Source organism: Nipponia nippon, unplaced genomic scaffold (genome assembly GCF_047370975.1).
Source record: "Nipponia nippon isolate SJK-2023a ecotype South Korea unplaced genomic scaffold, ASM4737097v1 scaffold_3, whole genome shotgun sequence".
Lineage (NCBI taxonomy): Eukaryota > Metazoa > Chordata > Aves > Pelecaniformes > Threskiornithidae > Nipponia > Nipponia nippon.
This window is the reverse complement of record NW_028262347.1, coordinates 7872275-7879292: the sequence shown is the minus strand read 5'-3', so window position 1 is coordinate 7879292 and position 7018 is coordinate 7872275. Positions and strand designations below refer to the sequence as shown.

General features: G+C 45.7%; 1 long non-coding RNA gene across 2 annotated transcripts; it reads left to right on the top strand.

The window, feature by feature from the left end:
• Positions 1-35: 35 nt before the first annotated feature.
• LOC148054493 (uncharacterized) lies at positions 36-4351 on the top strand. Of its 2 annotated transcripts, XR_015706648.1 has the most exons (5): positions 36-168; positions 713-1127; positions 1943-2013; positions 2578-2750; positions 4084-4351. It is a non-coding gene; the product is annotated as an uncharacterized LOC148054493 (long non-coding RNA). The 2 variants fall into 2 exon arrangements; XR_015706647.1 differs by lacking the exon at positions 4084-4351 and having other exon boundaries at positions 2578-4064.
• The last annotated feature ends 2667 nt before the right edge of the window (positions 4352-7018 follow it).

The window sequence follows — 7018 nt, the reverse complement described above, 5'->3', positions numbered from 1 at the left end:
CGCCCTCTCCCGGGCACGTAGCGTCTCCCTTCCCTCACACCCCCTCCCCGCCCCGGTTCCCGCCCTGAGGAGCCCAGGGGCTGCCAGCCGAGCGGGAACAGAAGCAAAATCCCCCAAGGAGAAGCAAGGTCGTGCGGGGAAGCACGCTGCCCGTCAGGGGGGAAAATGGTGGGTCTCCACAGGAGAAAGACTAGAGGGTATGGTGGAGCAGAGAGCGGCGTCAAGAGGGATGGTTAGGAGGCCTAAAAGATGGGATCCAGCAGCGGGTGTGAGGCAAACAAAAAGGAGCGCTTGTCGCACAGAGCGTAATGACCTTTTGTTGATTATTGCCACGGGAACAAATCAATTCGGATGGGGTTTGCCACACTGTGGGGGTGTCATCCCAAAATGGCTGTTAAATATCGTGGCTGGATGCAGTGGCTGGGCTGGGAAGTCCTTAGATGCCTGGTTCCCGGGGATGGGGTTAGCTGGGGCCGTCCGTCCTCAATGGCTGTCCTTACCAGGGTGCTGGGCGGGCAGGACCCCACAGTGCCTGTCCTTAGGGCACAGGCCCAGCTATGGTATTGTGGTTCCTTTGTTTTCAATGGGAAAAATGTCATTTTAGCTAAAACGTCAGCTTTCTATGTGGAAAATACCAATCTTCCATTAAAAAACCTGCATGGCTTGAAAATAAGCTCTTCTGATTTGAAAATGCTGCTTTGCTGTCTCCTAGGAGCTGTGAACTGTCTGCTGTTTAACGAAGGCATGCCCTTCTGTGGATGGTCCCTCCAAGCGCTGCAGCCAGGGACTCCCCAGCATGAGAGAGAGGAGAGGTGCACGGTGGAGGGTGGACGGTGGACGCTGGCAGGGACCAATCCTTTTACAGCTGAGGAACTTCAGCATTCAAACTGAGAGTGCAGGTTACAAATCTCCCTGGAAGTAAAATCAGCAAACATTTGGGACCACCTGCATGGTAAAGAACAGGTCTGATAGCACATTTATGCATGCTGAGCCCATAATCCATGTGCTTTCTGCTTACACTGCTAACAAATGGAATCCGTCTCCTTGTTGGTGCACTGAGATCTTCTCTGCTTGGGGGAGTGTGAGCTCTGAATTACTGTCATCTCCCATCACTGCATCCATGGATGGTATGTTTCACAGGAGTGTACGGGAGCTAGAGGGGCAATAAAGGTAGCTTCTGTGAGAAGGAGGAGCAGAAATACTAGCAGCTCATCATGGCTTTTTATTTGAGATCTGAGCTAAGTTGTTGCGAACTGCAGGACCTTACTGTGTGTGCAGCAAAGGCAAAAGAAGAGCAACAAAGATCAACTGAGTTTTACTTGTCAGAGGAATTTAAAGAAGCATTTGCTATTTTATTACACTTCTCATAGCTGCTTGCTCCCACAGTAATCCCAGATCTGTTTTCAGTACCCAGAATTCATTTTTGGGAACAGTTCTTATTTAGACAGCAAATACCCAAGTTTTAGGGGAGCAGTTTAGCATTTCGATGTGTGCTTCACTGCCAATAAGATCTGTGTATCTCGCAGTTCTTTGAAGAGATCCAAATGCAAGAACAGTCCTTGCTTGCAGTTGTAAAATGGAGGGGGGTTCTTGGAATCAGAAGTGATGTACCTGAGTCTGGTTTCACTCCTAACTGGAGTGAAACATTTTGCTTTTTAAAAGCCAGAGAAAAATTAAAGTCATTGTAGATAGGGGAGGGAGAGAAATAACCAAAGAGGCCTTGTGAAAAATAAAAAAAATGAGACAATTCAAGTTTTTTACATAAAAGGAAAAATTGCTTCTATCTAAGGAACATTAAAGTGTTTGCACAAAACTCTGTTGTTACACATCAGTGTTGTGGGAGTGCAGTGGAGAAAACAAGTGTTTGGGCCCACCTGTTTTATTCAGATCTTTTTTTCACCACAGTCTCTCACATGATGAATTCGTTTTGTCCGTTCTGCAGGACATGGGTAACACGTAGGAGCGGACCGTGTTGGCTCTGTGAAGGAAGGAGATTTCTGCTCTAACTCTCTGGTGAGTGGTCTGAGCTGCTGGGCTGAGTTATGACTAGCTCATCTAGCTGTGCTGTACTGCACAGATGGTAAATATTTGGAAGCAAGAGGTATAAAAGTATCTAGCTTTCCCCAAGCCACTCCATGACATTTGTTTGTGAAAACAGACATCGGTCAGCTCTGTGTCTGAGGGCTGAGATTGAGTCAAGTTACTTAAGAAATTCCCTCGCGGCAGCTGAGCCATGGAAACAGTCTTTGTGTACACCCTCGCTCCCTAGCAAATGTGAGATAACGCAGCTTAGCTTAGTCTGAAATGACGGACGGTTGTGGTGAATTATCTTCACATCGCCCTGGGCTAACAGCTTGGATACTGTTTGCAGTTGTCCACAAGCTGAACCCTGAGAATCTGACAGAGCTGGGATAAAGGCTTGAACTTCAGAAAGCTTCGATACGAAGAACATGCCTCTATGTATATCTCTACGTATATACACATAGGGCTTAAGTTTTATCTGTCTGTCTTATATTATGTGAAACTCCTGCTGCCTTTGACTCTTTTGTGTTGGCTCTGCTCTTCCTGTCTTTCTAGTCTCAGCGTTGACTTCTTGCTTCTGACTGTTGCTGTGGTAGCTGCTGGAAACACCTGATATTGGCCAGGATCCCATAGATACTGTACAGACGTAGCCCAAAGACTGACTTCTCTCTCAGGACACTGTGAATATACACTACACCAGTCTGGATTGCTTCCTCTGAGCAGCTCAGGTTCCTAAAGAGGCTTTGCTTTATTCTGTCCACAGAGGTATCCACAGGTCTATGGAAGGACTACTACCCTTGATTAATACCTGGGCTTCTTGCCAACGTAATGCTGGAGTGTTTGCTGTGACTTCAAATTTGCTGATCAAGCTTAATTTCCAATTGACAAGTAATTTGAAAACACCATAAAGATATGTTCTTTGCAGGCTTTGAGCAGATTAAGTGGGGGAGTGGGGATGTTATGAAGTGCATCCAACTTCTGCAGTCAGCAGTACTGTGTGATGAATGTCACCATAACCTAGAGAGAAGTAAGATAATGAAATGCATTCATTTCTTCCAACAATTAAATGCTACCATGGCCTGGAGAGGGCTTAGAGCCAGCTGGTAAAATTTACATTGAACAGTGTCAGGCCTTAGATTATCATCTACAGTAAAACAACTACAAAGAGCATGAAAGTCAGATGTGTGATCAGAATGTTTATCTGCCATCAACAGATGGTATGGTATGTTCAATCCGGGATCATCATGGGTTTTTGATTATCAGTCCAGTATTGAACCTATTTCTATTGATACTGTTATTACCTTCAAAGAGAGAATCATCAAATGCAAAGTCCAGGAAGCCAAGAGATGACAGAAATAAAACAGCAGAAAAAAGTGACCCAAGATCATGTTTTCAATCTGGTAACCCTGTTGTGGGCACGATATGTGAAGCAACGGTAGTGCCAAAGAATGTATCTAACTAATTGCTTTTGGCCCATTCTGCTCAGTTTAATACAGAGTGCCATGTACCATTTTCCCTCCCACATACAGCCGAATGGGTAACTTATTTTACAACTGCAATTATATAACATCCCTGTGCAATGACACAGAAGAGTAAAAATAGTACCTCTACCACAGCTTTTAGATGATCTAATTCGGAGCTTGCTGGTATGTAGAGCAGTTGTACTGTAACGGTTTTCCCTTTCAACTTTTTCCTTCCTCAAATGAGTTGCAGTTTGATGGTGCCGACTTGCTGGAATTCCTCACCAGCAGCTCTGATTTCTTTCTTGAAACAAACTCATTCTGTCACCAGTCAAAAATATTATCTGTAATCTTTTTTTCTAATAAATGTAGTGGTTGGAGTAAAATTGGCAAAAATGTCCCCACTTATTTTCAGTCTAACAAGAGCAGCAACCAAGAAAAGTACTCCATGCTATTTCCTCTAGGTACATGGCCCAGCGTTAGGAGCCCTGATGACAAAGTAATTTCCTGCCTGTCAGTAGGATGCTTTAGACTTTTTGCTGAGAAGAAGAGCAAAATGTTAACCATGAGTCTGGTGGTTTTGTGATTCTCTCTCTGGCAGTTCAGAAGAGATGAACTGATTCGTGACTGCAGAATAACTGCCGTTGACAATACTACAGGATCCTTGTTCGGGCTGTCTTCTCGTTTCTTGACCACTCAACAGATACTGGTGTCCATGCAGGAAGCAGGACATTTCACTCAACAGCTGCCATGCCAGCAGGTGTTGCTGTTTCTGTCCTTACACCCGTGATGATAAAGGGCAAGGAAAAAATAAAATGGATAAAAGTGCAGAAAAGCTAAAAGCCGAATTGAGGACTGTCCTTGTTTTCTCTTTCCAATAGATGGCACCAATTCTCTTCCCAGATCATCGTGGGTTGAACAGGTCAGGAGCTCCAGAATACCACAAGTGTTTAAAAACACAGGCATCTTTGCCCTTTTCTTTTGCTCTTTCTGAGTGTGAAATTTGGACCAAGAAGGCAGCAGACTGAGAAAATGTCTGAAGCCCTTGGAATGTGGCACTGCTGCCAAGTACAGCTATGCCAGGAAAACACAGGCAGATCAACGAGCAAACGTGACCCAGGGCTAGGAGACAGAGGAGGGAGGTTTACTTTTGCCTAAGGATGGTCAAAAGTAAAAGTGCGACTATTTTAGGGAATTATTGAGAAGGAACTGGAGACCCATGGAGAGAGGAGAATGAAATATGAGGATTCCAGGTCAGACGGAGAAGTCTTGGACAGCCAAGGAGCAACGACAGTGCACCTCGTCGAGCGAGAGCAGCGGTCTGTGCAGTGGAGCACGCTCCCCTTGGAAGTGGCTCCTCAGTGTTTCCATGTAGGGGAGATCTGCAGTGCTTCTATAAAGCTGCAAAAGGAAATTAAGCCAGAACGGGGCTGAGGAAGCCTCTACGCTGAAAGTACTGTGGCAAAAATCTCTCGCAGATTATATTGTTTTCTTTATCCTGAAATGCACTCATGTTCATCATTAAAAGAGCACGGTGTCTGCAGCTCCGTACCGCCCTATGGGCCATAGGGAGAGATTAGCCAGGCTCCCATTATGCATTATAACGTAAAGGAAGCATTGCTTCCTGGCTGCAAAGAGGTGGTCAAAACAAACACATTTGGGTGGAAGCATAACATTATTTTAAAAGGCGTAACTCTCAACTACAGCCTGGAGGCAAATGGATCATGACATCCAATTCTTCATGAATTTTACCACTTAAATCCTTTTGAAAATCCCCTTCTTGATATATTTAGACATAAATTCCCCTTATTTTGTTTTTACTTCCAATGTCTTGCTATGATATTTGGTTGAAGGGCTCTCTGACTCCACAAGCTGCTTTCCTCCTAAGTGTGAAAATATAACTTCTGGTGTGTTGTGTAAGTGCACTCATCACTATTACCCTTTTTACACAATCCAGAGGAGGGAAATACTGCTATCATAGTGAATTGAGCTGCACTGGCATTTTTGATAGGTTGCAGCAAAGACCGTGTCAGGTGTTACAAAGCACTAAGACAACAACTGCAGTAACATTATGGAGGTTGTGACAGTACCGAGTTTCCCAAAGAGAGACCCCAGATCACACCCATGGTAGGAGCCAGCTGGGGTTTTTTTCTGGGGCATTTTCTGCCTCTAGAAGCTGTGAACCCTCAGCAATACTCCTGAGAGCTGTGCACCAGCATGGGCCCATATCCTTGTCTTGCTCTTGAGACATTGGGGCTGCTACTGAGTGGAAATGAAGCTTGCAAGCACATCTCACAAATTGCAGTATTTCTCTGATCATGTAGGGGACCTTCGTGTGTCGCAGCCTTGGCTTATCACTGTGATGCCTGTAGGAACACTCTGGCATACCTGGGAATGCACCTCCTGCAAGGAGACTTGGAGTGGAAAGTTTACAGAGTGTTTAAGCCTGTATAAGACAGCATTGCCTTTGAAAGAAGTGCAGGTGGAGACATAGCCAGATCAGAGTGAACCAGACCAGAGATTTTAACCTGGGTGAGTTTTTAATTAAATCAGTTTCCCTTGTGCTGGCTCACCACATGCTCATGCGGCTTTGGGGGAAGACTGTGAAGAAGCGGCTTTTGGACCTGTTGCAGCGGGTCCAGAGGAGGGCCGTGAAAATTATCAGAGGGCTGGAACGCCTTTCCTCTGAAGAAAAGCTGAGAGAGTTGGGGTTGTTCAGCCTGGAGAAGAGAAGACTCCAGGGAGACCTTATTGAAGCATTTGAATACTTACAGGGGGCTTCTAAGAAAGATGGAGAGAGACTTTTTACCAGGACCTGTAGTGACAGGACAAGGGGCAACAGTTTTAACCTGAAAGAGGGTAGGTTTAGATTGGGCATAAGGAAGAAATTCTTTATGATGAGGATGGTGAGACATTGGCACAGGTTGCCCAGAGAAGTTGTGGCCGCCCCATCATTGGAAGTGTTGAAGGTCAGGTTGGACAGGGCTTTGAGCAACCTGATCTAGTGCCAGATGTCCCTGCCCAGGGCAAGGAGATTGGACTAGGTGATCTTCAATGGTCCCTTCCAGCCCAACCCATTCTGTGATTCTGTGATCGAGGAGAAGAAGGGCTGATTCTTTCAGCAGCCATGCTGGTTTATGCCGGCATAAACTCTGCATAAAACTACAGTGTGTTTGAGAACCTTGAATCCCAAGGCAGAGAGAACTCGTGGGATCAAGAAAGGATGTTATCATCACGGGGACTTCGAGTGAGAGACCTTCAATGGCCATCTGCCCTGCAGACCACAGAGGGGTATCCCAGCTCTCAGTGATGCCTAGATCCCAGAGCACTTCTGCTCTGCCTCGCGGGCACAACGGCGGCAATCTGCCCTGCTTGGTGGCAAACATGCAGCACTCATCCTCTGCAAAACAGGCCAGAAATCCAGAGCCTGCCATTGCACTGTCACTGGGAGAGTGGTGAATACTGGGAGGAATTTAGTTTGCAAGAAAAAGAAGAGAAGGAGAATTTTTCCGAGGCTATTCAAGGCAGTAAACACA